Source organism: Nilaparvata lugens, chromosome 13 (assembly GCF_014356525.2).
Source record: "Nilaparvata lugens isolate BPH chromosome 13, ASM1435652v1, whole genome shotgun sequence".
In the NCBI taxonomy this organism is placed as follows: domain Eukaryota; kingdom Metazoa; phylum Arthropoda; class Insecta; order Hemiptera; family Delphacidae; genus Nilaparvata; species Nilaparvata lugens.
Window position 1 is genome coordinate 3796640 of NC_052516.1, and position 13708 is coordinate 3810347.

General features: G+C 36.6%; 1 protein-coding gene across 3 annotated transcripts in view; it reads right to left on the reverse strand.

The window, feature by feature from the left end:
* The window catches only part of LOC120353973, a 258109-nt gene that overhangs the window by 195308 nt on the left and 49093 nt on the right, over positions 1-13708 (reverse strand). The window contains exon 2 of one of the 3 annotated variants that reach the window (XM_039439597.1): positions 6903-6908. The exons of the other annotated variants lie outside the window; for them this stretch is intronic. The gene's annotated coding sequence lies outside the window, so the exon portion shown is untranslated. The remainder of the gene's footprint in view (positions 1-6902; positions 6909-13708) is intronic. 3 annotated transcript variants of the gene reach the window in all.

The window sequence follows — 13708 nt, forward strand, 5'->3', positions numbered from 1 at the left end:
CGCTGGAATATGTGAAGATAATCCTCAGCCCTTATCCTTCAATGGTAATACACACACATTCGCATGCGAAGGGCAACCCAATCCTATATCCTTGGGTTCAGAATTACCAGGTGGGATCTTCTTAAGGGCTGGAAACCCTTTGCAAGAAGCCGTGAGAACCCCGAAATACCCTTCATTATTTTGAATAATGCATCAAGAGGCCATTAAGGGGAGTCTGACTAGGAGAGCACACTGAATGGATGCTCTGATGCTCTTTGTAAGGCGAAAGGCATACGTCTCTCACCACTGACTTCTATGTCTTCAGCTTCTGTGCTCTTTGTGTCTTTATTTTCACGTTTTCCTCTCCTTTTTCTGCCTTTTTCGATCCTCTTCTTCATCATGTTTCATCTCTCTTCTCACTCCTTCTATTTATTCATTGACTGTGTGGAAGAAACACGGTTCTAGACACTCAGAGAGATTTCTATTTCTTCAGCTTCTGTGCTCTTTGTGTCTCCATCTTCTCGTTTTCCTCTCCTTTTTCTTCCTTTTCCAGTTCTCTTCTTCATCATATTTCATCCTTCTCCTCACTTTTTCCTCTTATTCGTTGACTGTGTGGAAGAAATTCAGTCCCAGACACTCAGTCTGACTTCTATGTCTTCTGTGCTCTTTGTGTCTTTATCTTCACGTTTTTCTCTCCTTTTTCTTCCTTTTCCAGCTCTCTTCTTCATCATATTTCATCCTTCTCCTCACTTTTTCCTTTTATTCGTTGACTGTGTGGAAGAAACACGGTCCTAGACACTCAGTCTGACTTTTATTTCTTCATCTTCTGTGCTCTTTGTATCTTTATTTTCACATTGTGATCTCTTCTCTTTCTCCTCCTTCTTCCTCTCGAGTTCTCTTCCTCATTATATCATCCTGTCTTCTTCAATGTAAAATAAAAAATAAATAAACAAATAAATAAAGGTCTTTATTGAACATTTCAAAGAAGTCATTACATAATATTATTGTATATTTAATTGTCGGCATATCTCCATGGCAAAGTGCCGTCAGGAGGGTCTTCTTCCATGTATCTTTTCAGTTAAGCATTTGATCTCCTTTGCTCTTCTAAAAGCTTGATTCACCTTTTATATTTCATCCTTTTTTCTCATATTTTTCTCATATTGGATCGTATAGATAAAAACTGAGCATAATTATGCTCATGAGCATGAGCATGGAGCATAAGGTTTTTGTCATGAGCATTGGGTAGAAGCATGAGCATTTGCTCATTTTAATATGAATGAGCTTTACCTTATACTCTTACCTTATGCTCCTGAACTCTGGAGCAAATGTTCACGTATTTTAATGATTTTTCATCAGCTGATTCGTCTTACTTTGTTTATATAGTGGAAGGTTAGAATGTGCTACTTAAGGTGCGTACAAACTTTGGCTCTGCTCCGCAACCGAACGTCACTCCAGCAGAGCGATTGATGATCGACCGGCGAGCAACAGTGGTTCGACCGGGGAACGCGAGAAGATCTAACATCTTCCATAACGTTCATGATGGGTGCGTGGGCGGTGCGACTGTGGTTCGATGGTGGTACGAGGGCGGAACGAGGGCGGTACGAGGGAGGAGCGTGCTCGGTACCGGTTGGAAGCGCGAATATGTGTACGCAGCTTTACGTAAGCGCCAAATATGCAAGTGTAAACACCGCTTGTGTTTGGTCATCTGCTCTGTTCCCTATCTATGAATTGAGTTTTAGGTTAATTGAGTTCTGAATTTTGAAATGATAGCGTGGAAAATGTCATCTCTATGATAATCTTTAGCATAATCTTATAATCTCAATAGCCTTCTTATAATCGTCTACACTCTCATCTTCTTAAATGCATATTTCCTATTATCTGATGGCAGGAGCATAGAAGTAACATGACAACTTGGGCTCTACTCCATTGGAACTCCATCCGATAGATATCTTTTGTAGGAATAATGGTGATATATATCATGGTTGAATCTAAAATAGCTATTTATGTATCAAGAGCCTAATGCGCGACTTTATCGCTCGCGCAAAACAGTTTTCACGCGACGCGAAGCGGAGCGTGATTATTTTGCAATTGCCATAAAGAAGCATTACGCGCGAATTACATACAATTTTTTTTTCTACTACTGCCCAAACCTGTTAAATTACTTATATCGGCGGAGTTACAATTACCGACTTATTAGGTTAAGATCTGAGTTTTTGGCGAGCTGCTTACAATCAGCTGATTAGGGAGCGTAAAGAAACTCTTCTGCGCATGCGCGAATGATTAGGGAGCGCAAAGTAAATCTACTGCACATGCGCGGATGGTTAGCGAGCGAAAAAGTAGATTCTCCTCATTAATAAGCTGTTTTACGAGGAGAATTGAGTATGTAAATTCTTTTTTTACGCGCAGTTGTAGAAAAAGAGTTTTATAGTTCTCAACTATTGATTGTGATCGTATCTGGTATAGTTTTGTCTTCCTCACACGAATTAGTTGAGCCATTTTACAATGAGCAAAAGGTGAAAAGCTGCTCTAGACTAGACTCACCTTTTTGAAGCATTTGCTTCAAAAGTTGAGCGAATGCTCTAGTTTATTCATACAATTTTAAGCATTAGTTTTACTTTTGAGCGACTGCTCGAACTATTTTTTTCAAGAGCATGAGCAAAAGGTTTTGCTAACGTCTATTCATAGAAAATGTAGCATAATATGCTCAATATTTCAGAAGTATAAGCAAATACTCAACTCTATCCATATGGCCCATTGTATCAAACATATACCTATGTTTAGGTTTGGGATTTAACTTAGCACCTCAGCTCACGTTCTGAAGTGTACGCTCTTTGAATGTTCCTAGTAGTAAGCTCAAACCATTCACCAACATCAACTTTATTACAATTTCTTCTTCTTCTCCTACTTCTTCTTCTTCTCCTTCTTCTTCTTCTTCTCCTCCTCCTTCTTCTTATTCTTCTTCTTCTTCTTCTTGTTGTTCTCCTTCTCCTTCTCCTTCTCCTTCTCCTTCACCTTCTCCTTCTCCTTCTCCTCCACCTTCTCCTTCTCCTTCTCCTTCTCCTCCACCTTCACCTTCACCTTCACCTTCACCTTCACCTTCACCTTCACCTTCACCTTCTCCTTCTTCTTCTTCTTCTTCTTCTTCTTCTTCTTCTTCTTCTTCTTCTTCTTCTTCTCTTCTTCTCTTCTTCTTCTTCTCTTCTTCTTCTTCTTCTTCTTCTTCTTCTTCTTCTTCTTCTTCTTTTTCTTCTTCTTTTTCTTCTTCTTCTTCTTCTTCTTCTTCTTCTTCTTCTTCTTCTTCTTCTTCTTCTTCTTCTCATCCTTCTTCTTGTCTTCCCGCTACATTCTTCCATTTCTTATTCTCTTTCTTTTCTTCTGAATCTTCATTCATATTTGGTGAACTAAATGAATGGTTCTTTTCGTCATTTTAGCTAGTTCCCTCATTCTAGTCCTTTATGACTCTCATTTTCAAAGAAATATCTCTTCTTTTCCCTCTTCTTCTTTAGGGTTGTGTGGCAGAGAGGACTAGGAGTCCTAATTCCGCCCTAATAAAGGCATATAATCAATCAATCAATCTCCTTCTCCATCTTTTTCTTCTTCTTCTTCTTCTTCTTCTTCTCCTTCTCATCCTTCTTCTTGTCTTCATCCTCTTCTTTTTGTCTTCATCCTCTCCTTTTTCTTCTTCATCCTCATCTTTTTCTTCTCCATCCTCTTCTTTTTTCTTCTCCATTCTCCTCCTCTTCTTCTTCTTCTGCATTTTTTTTATTCAAGTCTTCTACCTTTCTTCTCATCTAAGATTACTGAACATCTTTCTCTCACTCACATAATACTCCAAGGAACAGGCTAGATCTAACCCTATATGAAGCTGTTAACATTATTATTCTATCAACACTACTTGTACAGAAGCTGTGATGACTTCTGTGTTGAATTCTCATGTCTTCAACTCTCTATTGAATTCATTCTCATGTTATATTCTCTGTTGAATTCAGTATCTTCTTCAAATATCATGTTGTATTCTCAACTGAAATCGCTTAATCTATCCTTTGTAGAGATCGTATTCCTAAAGGTGCGTACAGATTTACGCGCCGCGAAAATGAGCAATTCACTTTTAATCAGCTGATCAAATATCTGTATTTTTACAGAAACGGTAAGATACAGATATAAAAATACAGATTGAATTAAATAAAGAATGCATTTATTCAAATGCTAATTAATATATAATAATTATTATTTAACGAAAATCCTAAACTGCAGCATTTATTTAGGATTTTCGTTGAATAATAATTACATATAAAAATCTTGGCATCAGCTGATTAAAAGTGAATTGCTCATGTTGGCGGCGCGTAAATCTGTACGCACCTTATTATACTCTTCCCTCATCTATTATTTTATCGTTCTATTCCATTGATATACATAGTGAGTTATATGTATGGGAACCCTTCAATAAATTGGAGACTGTTGTAGATATAATACTGCAGCTTTCAGGATAAGTTATTGGTTAAATAATATACTGTACCTTTTGACGTACAACTGAATTTCAACCCCTCATAAGAAGGTGACTTACGGGTTGTAATTCGGATATTTCAAATATAAAAACCTATTTCGTGGTACATCATTTCAAAGGCCTTTTTGAAACAAGAAAGATGGCATCAATAAAAAATGTTTTATGATACTTGTATGCAAAATGGCGGCTGATTGAAGTTTTAGTTTTTAAAGAAATAATTGATAAAGTTTAATCAGCCGCCATTTTTGATAAAAGTAACATAGAAAATTTTTATCAATGTCATCTTTCTCGTTTTGAAAAGGCCTTTAAAAATTATGTATCACTCAATGGGTGTTTACTGTTTACATTCAAAATATTTGAGTTACAACCCCTCATTTCTTCAAAAACTAAAACTTTAATCAGCCGCCATTTTGGATACAAGTATCATAAAACATTTTTATCGATGCCATCTTTCTTGTTTCAAAAAGACCTTGAAAATTATGTACCACACAATGTGAGTTTACATTAAAAATATTCGAGTTACAACCCTGAAGTCACCCCCTGTACGTCAAAAGGTGGAGTATTCGACCAATATCCTGAAAGTTACAGTATTATATCTACAGCAGTCTCCAATCTATTGAAGGGAACTCATACATATCACTCAATCTGTATCACAATAACTTAATAGTCTTTATAATATAAGAAGTCAATCATTGCAATACATCATGAAGTGTTCACCATTTTTATAGAGATTGATTGATTGATTGAGTACTTTATTTATGTAGATTACAATATATACTGGCTTATACACTTATATACAATAGCTTACAATACAGCAAAATTATAGATGAATTTACATAATATGGACTAAGAAAATAATTATTGAACTGTATATGATATGAAAAAGCAATCTGTAATGTGTAATAACTATAGATAATAATCATATTGTTATATGCATCTACATAAATTGGCGGAGCTTTGGACATATCAATGTCCATTCTTCGGAAAGAATATTAAAAATATCCTCCCCACTAACTCTCTACCAAATAAGGATAAGTTATCAGAGATAAGATAGCATAAAAAAATATTCCATATTATTGGGTGTTTATGTTCCAAACTTCACTGTTTACTCAAGCCGATTAGTCCTGGTAGTTATTTTTCTTGAAGCTATGTAACGCTGGAAGTCTCTCATACCGTACCGTTCATTCACTTTCACCCCAACAAAACAGTAATTATAGACAGTAGGAAAGAGAAATCGGCTTGAGTTGGCAAAAATCTGCTTGAAATTTGGATCATAAACGACCTTTACCATGAGATAATTATCTTCTTAGACCTATAATATCTTTTTCCTACAGTTACCTTGAAAAGTGATCATTTCTGCACTGGTTAACAGAACGCAAAGAATCACTTTTCCGCTCTAGTGCACAAAGTATTACTTTGCGTACTCTTAATACTTTGCATATTATCTTGCAGCCATTCCAATCCAAGGATAGTGTGTAGCTATATACTACTGTATATACTATTCTTGATCCCAATCAGCTGTTGACATTGTTAGCGTGTATTTTGAATGCGAATTTGTTCTATCTATAATTTTATGATTTTCAAATAAATAAAAATGAGAACTCATTAAATTATACATTTTGAATATTATTAATTATTCATTATTTCAAAAAGTATTTTTTTCATTCATGAATTATTGATTGGTTGAAAAATTATTAAAAAAATTAAGATTTAATTTGCAGCATTTATTTAGGATTTTCATTCATTAATAATTATATATTAATTAGCATTTGAATAAATGCATTCTCTATTTAATTCCATGTGTAACTAGTTGGCCGCTATGGCTTCGTATAAAATGAGCGCTGCTATCCAGAGATTGTCAGTTTGGTGTAAGGGCAAGCATTCCTGACTGGCAATTGGGAGGTACCGGGTTCGATTCCCGGGCTGGCAACTAATTTTTGGATAGTGGTTCTCATCGAATTTCCATCTAGCTGTTAGCCCTGTTGTCAATGTCTGCAGTAGCAGAGGTCTTCGGGGTGATTTGCAGCATTTATTTAGGATTTTCGTTCAATAATAATTATATATTAATTAGCATTTGAATAAATGCATTCTCTATTTAATTCCATCTGAAATTAAGATTTACTCAAAATTATTCAAATTTTCAAATTAATTGGATTAATTCAATTTTCAATTTGAATAAATTATCGATTATTAATTTTTAATTGGATTATCAAGTTTAAAATAAATTAAAGTTGTTACTAATAACAAAATTATACAGACAAACATTTGATGGATTTCAGCCATCATTCCACCCATAATCAACCACTTTTCATATTAATTTAATGGTAACTGTAGGGAAAATTTAATGTAAAATACGTGCGCAAAGTTCCTCTGCTGCACTCAAGAAACCATTCCGCCCTCGCCTACGGCTCGTGCGTAAACGTTTCTCTCGGTGCAGCAAACTGTCATTTTGCGCACTAGTTGCACAAATAACTATTCTTCTCTCTCATCTTCTTTGCAATTTCCATAATTCTTAATCTTCTATAATCCAAATCCCTCAATCATAATCAACAATCCTGACATAACAATCGAATGATTGAGAAATCAATAAATCATTTTTGAGTGGTACAATGAGAAGCAATATAACTGAAGGGTTCAGTCTATTTTTAATCCCATCCATTGAAAGGCATGAGTCGATTGTATGATGTGACTTCCTGCAAGAGCTTCTTTCTCCTTTTTAAAATGCTCCCAGCCAAACAGTGAACTAAATTATTTTCTTTCAAACAAGAAGTCCATGTTTTCAATGAAGTTCTTCCTTTCCCCCTCTTACTCGTCCCCCTTCTTCTTCTTTTCCTCCCCATCCACCTTCTTCTCCTTCTTTTTCTCTGCCTCCTCCTCCACAAACACCAAATCATCCTCCTACTACTCCATCTCATCATCTTACTTTCCCCCTAGCTCCACCTTCTCCTACTCATCCTCTTCCTCCTCCTCCTCCTCATCGTTCTCCTTGTTTTCCTCCACCACCACCTTTTTCTCCTTCTTTTTCTCTTCCTCCTCCTCCACAAACACATCATCCTCCTACTCCTCCATATCGCATCATCTTACTCTTCCTCCACCTCCTCCTCCACATCCCCATCCTCCTAGTCCTGCTCCTCATCCTACTCCTCCTCCTCCTCCTCCTCCTCATCTTACTCCTCCTCCTCATCGTTCATGTTTTTTCGTTATCCCCTTTCTTTAGAATCTCAACTTCGACATTTGTGATCATTATTCATGTTCCGCTAACAAAAAACTCTTTCAAATCCTTTCTTCTTCTTCTTTTCCGTCTTCCCCTTCTCATCCACTACCTACCACTCCTTCTCCTCCCACCCCTCCACCTTCTTCTCCGTATTCTCCATATTTATCTTCTCCTACCAGCTACTCTTTTCCAGTCCTTCTTTCCCTTCTCCTTAACTCTCATCTTAATTTTTGTTTACCAATCAATTCCTTTTCTTTTACTACTTCTTCTTCTGCTCTTCCTCCTTCTAACATCCTTCGTTCTTCAATTTCTTCTTCTCATTCTTCTTCTCATCCCTCTGCCACACAGCATTTTCTCTTTATCTTTTATAATATCTTCTTCATCGATCTTCTCCACTTTCTTTCAAATCTCTTCTTCTTCTTCTTCTTCTTCTTCTTCTTCTTCTTCTTCTTCTTCTACTACTTCTTCTTCTTCTTCTTCTTCTTCTTCTTCTTCTTCTTCTTCTTCTTCTTATTCTTCTTCTTCTTTCTTCTTCTCTTCTTCTTCTTCTTTCTTCTTCTTCTTCTTTTTCTTCTTCTTCTTTCTTCTTCTTCTTCTTTCTTCTTCTCTTCTTCTTCTTCTTCTTCTTCTTCTACCCTTCCACTTCTTCTATTTCCACAAGTCTTTTAACAAATCAGAGACCTCACTTTTCTCTGGAGGTTTGACTTCTGCTACTTCCGCTGTTAAAACCTCTTCATTAGCGAGCAAATCTTGTAGCTTTTCCCAACAGTCTTACATCATTCTTTTGTTCACTTTCCACCCTTTCTCTACGTCTCTTCTTTGTCCTACTCTGTTTCTCTTGTTCTTTTTCTTCATCTTCATTCATTTGCATCTTCATCTTCTCCTTCCTCTCCTCAAATGCACTCAATTTGCGCTCTCTCCTCGTCTCTCATTTGCCGTTTTTACTTTCCTTGCCCTATTACCATAGGTAAGGAAAGTATTGCATTCCGAAAAAAATTAAGGTACCCCAATTTCTACATTTCTATACGTTTCAAGGTCTCCTGAGTCCGAAAAATTGGTTCTTGGGTCTGTGTACACGATATCTCATCTCCCAATTAACGGAATGACTTGAAATTTGGAACTTAAGGTTCTTACAATATAAGGATCCGACACGAACAATTTCGATCAAATGCAATTCAAGATGGCGGTAAAATGGCGAAAATTTTGTCAAAAACACGGTTTTTCGCGATTTTCTCAAGAACGGCTCCAACAATTTTGATTGAATTTATACCAAAAATAGTCATTGATAAGCTCTATCAACTGCCGCAAGTCCCATATTTGTAAAAATTTCAGGAGCTCCGCCCCATCTATGCAGAGTTGGATTTCAGATTCTCAATTTATCAGGCTTCAGATACAATAATTTAAACAAAATATTCGAGTGGAGAAGATTGACCATGAAAATCTCTACAATTAATGTTGAGTAACATTTTCACCTAAAATTGAAATTAAGCTCGAAATTCGAGAAAATGTGATTATCCAATTGCAAACTGTTGGCAACTGTTGATTCTATTAAATCATTCACTATGAAGAGATAGCAGACCTCGTGTGTCTCCAGCGTTATTGTCCTGTCACCAGCTGGCTTAGATCTTTGTTTATAAGTAGACTTGTGATGCGCGTGAACACTAGCGTCAGGTGATCAATTTTAATGACGGCAAGGAAAGTTGTGTGTGAGTGCGCCACACCAGATTTTTCTTTTTCTTCTTCTTCTTTATCTTCTTCATCTTCCCCTCCCTTCCCTTGAATGCAAACAATTTGCGTTTTAGAAGAGCTGTTTAAATCTCAAGATTCGAATTCAACATGATATAAGATTACAATTTGATTTGAATTGAAAATTTAAACATAAAACCGTGAGACTATCCTTTAAAAGAAAAGTTTTCTGAACGTAGATGATGGGGTGACCGGAACTTTGGGACCAGCAGTTTTGGGACCAACTGGAAAAAAGAGGAAGGAATTTTGGGACCAAGTACCTGCGAGGTGATTAGCAAAAAATAGTCGGTTCTCATGCATCTGTCACTAAATGAAAACCATTCATAGATTCATTCTCAGAAATAGTTGTGTGTACTGATTAGATAAACAATCCATTTTTTACAGACATCTTCAAAAAGCCTCTTTTCTAACATGCTATTAGATCTAAGTTTCTTGATCTGATAAAAACTCAAAATTTTTAAATACTCAATATTTTACCGATCAACTAGCGAAAATAATAATTCAACTTAAGGTGAAATAAAAAGATGTTGTCAATTCCAAAAAGTTTTTATTCGAGTCCAAACTAGTTTCGATGCACTTGGCATCATCATCAGTGGTAGACTCCATGTATAAATGTGCATATGTGCATCACTCCATAATGATGCCAAGTGCATCGAAACTAGTTTGGACTCAAATAAAAACTTTGTGGAATTGACAACATCTTTTTATTTCACCTTAATATGGTGAATGATGCTTGGTGAAACAATAGCGTAAGTAGATATCCCATGGTATAGGGAATTTATGTCGCAACTTTTACTGTTATCTCAAGTCGATTATTGTCAGCTTTTACTGTTTTGTTGGGGTGATAGTGTATGAACGGCACAATTTGAGAGACTACCAGCGTCACATAGCTGCATGAGAAAGAACTACGTGATCTATTGGCTTGGGATAACAGTAAAAGTTGCGACATAAACGCCCTATACCATGGGATATCTACTTATGCTATCGTTTCTCTATGATAATATTGAAAAGTTATTTCAGAATCAATCCATTGAAATTACTAATTTTTAATAGTATTTCTATTTTTCTCTTATTTTTGAAAGAGATTGGAATAGAATACGTACCAAATAACTCAATTTCTGTTGTTTTGGAATTCAGAATGTTGTATCACAGCTTTTTAAATCAGCCACCATTTCAGGTTTGTATAAAAATAAAATCTGATCTCAGTTATGAAAGCGAATTTTTCAATCAAATTATGAAAAAATATATTTTTTCGATTAATTTGACATCAAATTGATCATTCTATCAAGGAAATGATAATTATTATTAGATTAATTTAATGGGATGAATTGAGTAACAGCTGTGTACACTCAGTGGCAAAATGGAGAGACTTGGCAACGTTTTTCTCCTATCTTTCTTCACTGCCATTATAACGTGGACCTCAGTATAGGTTATGTTCATGGAATGCATGTAGTAACTTCAGCACAATCAGTTTATGTTTCCCATTTCTCAATAAGTATTTCCTTTAGATTATTATGACAAAAAATAGTTTACGTTATCTGGATGTGAATGTCTTTTGCAGTGCATGGCTAACGCCCCGACTAGAAACATCATTCTTGCCTGCAAAAGACTCCTTCCCATCCTTGTGACGTAAGATACTATTTCTAGTTGACCAAGGTGAGCGTTAAACGAAGATGCTTGGTGAATATTAGCATAGAGAAGCAATAGCGTAAGTAGATATTCCATGGTATAGGGCGTTTATGTCGCAACTTTTACTGTTATCTCTAGCCTGTTATCCACGTAGTTTTTTACTGTGAAGCTATGTGACGCTGGCAGTCTCTCATATTGTGCCATTCGTACACTCTCACCCAAACAAAACAGTAAAAATCGATGATAATGGTCAGTAATCGGCTTAAAATAAAAGTAAAGGTTGCGACATAAGCGCCCTATACCATGGGATATCTACTTACGCTATTGTTTCTCTATGATATTAGCCTGAGAAATTCAGGTACTGCAATATATTCCACAAACTAGTCTCATCATTTTTACACCCATGTTCCCAACATATATTAACTTATTTCTATGTTAATCTTATTCATACCCGTGCACACAATCTATGTTAATCTTATAACCTATTCTACATACAGTATGTATTCACAAATTTACATGAATTGTAAATCCACATTATATGGTGGCAAATCACCCCCCACCATCAGTCACCCTATAAGTACCTTCCAATATGTGCATATTACTTTGACATTTCCTTCATCGAGATTCACTGCAATCTGTCAGTATTTCATATATGAATTATATCAATGCTTCCAATGCGTCATCAATGCTGACAGTATCACCCTAGCAAGGTCATATCATACACTGGATATAATATGGGCGCAAAATTATAGTCAATATTGGACTTACGGGCTTGTGAGTGAGTGAGTGAGAGAGTTAATAAGAGAGAGAGAGATACACTAAGAGAGTGGATAAGAGAGAGAGAGAGTCACTAAGAGAGAGTCAATGTGAGAGGGAGTGAATGTTCCAGCATAGAAAAAAGAAGATATCTCATGTTTATAGAATTCATTCAAAGTTTGGTATTGAGAGAGAGAAAGAGAGAAAGAGAGTGTTGGAGAGTCACTGAGAGAGGGAGTGAATGTTCGAGCATAGAGAAAAGATAGCATATGAAGATATGCCATGGTTTGAAGAACTCATTCTAAGTTTGGTATCAAATTATGATGTTGTGTATCAAGTTGACACATGATACTCTATCATATTTTGTTGATACTGTATCATATTGTGTGGTGATACAATTTGTAGTGATACTGTATCATTTTTGGTGATAACATGGAGAGAAGATGGCTTAAGAATATATCCTATAGTTTGTAGAATTCATTCAAACTTTGGAAGTTTTGTATCAAATTATGGTGTTGTGTATCAAGTTGAGTTGAAACTGTATCATATTTTTTGATACTGTATCATGTATGGTGAAAGCATAGAGCAAAGATAGCACAAGAAGATATCCCCTGGTTTGTAGAATCCATTCAAAGCTTGGTATTTAATTATGGTGATGTGTATCAAATTGAGATGATACTGTATCATATTGTGTTGATACTGTATCATGTGTGGTGATACAGCTTGCAATGTTTACTGTATCATTTTTGGTGATAACATGGAGAGAAGATGGCTTAAGAATATATCCCATAGTTTGTAGAATTCATTCAAACTTTCGCAGTTTTGTATCAAATTATGGTACTCTGTATCAATTTGAGATGATACTGTATCATATTGTGTTGAGAATCTATCATGTGTGCTGATACAGCTTGCAATGTTTACTTTATCATTTTTGGTGATAACATGGAGAGAAGATGGCAGCCTAAGAATATATTCTATAGTTTGTAGAATTCATTCAAACTTTGGAATTTTTGTATCAAATTATGGTGCTCTGTATCAATTTGAGATTATACTGTATCATATTATGTTGAGAATCTATCATGTGTGCTGATACAGCTCGAAATGTTTACTGTATCATTTTTGGTGATACATAGAGAAAAGATTGCATAAGAATACATCCTATAGTTTGTAGAATTCATTCAAACTTTCAAAGTTTTGTATCAAATTATTGTGCTGTGTATCAATTTGAGATGATACTGTATCATATTGTGTTGAGAATCTATCATATGTGCTGATACAGTTCGCAATGTTTACTGTATCATTTTTGGTGATACATAGTGTCACAAAGTAAAATTGTGACGGAAAATATTGTTAAATAATTAATAATATTGAAGAAAGACGCTCGGCTATCAGCAATGCTAGCCGACCGCGGAGATAAGGGAGGTACCGATGGCGCACCATCTTCCGCGCATCAAGACGATTTCCACCGCCTCTGGCGGCGGCTCAACTCCATCCCCTCCACTTTGGGGGAGTATTTAAAGGCCGGACGAGCCCCAGACCACAGCATTCCGCTCACAAACCTTCCTGCTCCTGGTACAGCGGCCCGTTGGCTGCCGTACGTCCCCGACCTCCTGCCCTGGTACAGCGGCCCGTTGGCTGCCGTACGTCCCTAACCTTCCATCCCCCTAGGGCACAGCGGACCGTTGTCTGCCGTCCCTGTCCTCCCATCTACCTAGGGCACAGCGGACCGTTGTCTGCCGTCCCTGTCCTCCCATCCACCTAGGGCACAGCGGACCGTTGTCTGCCGTCCCTGTCCTCCCATTTCCCCGGGCACAGCGGACCGTTGTCTGCCGTCCCTGACTCCCATCACCCTAGGGCACAGCGGACCGTTGTCTGCCGTC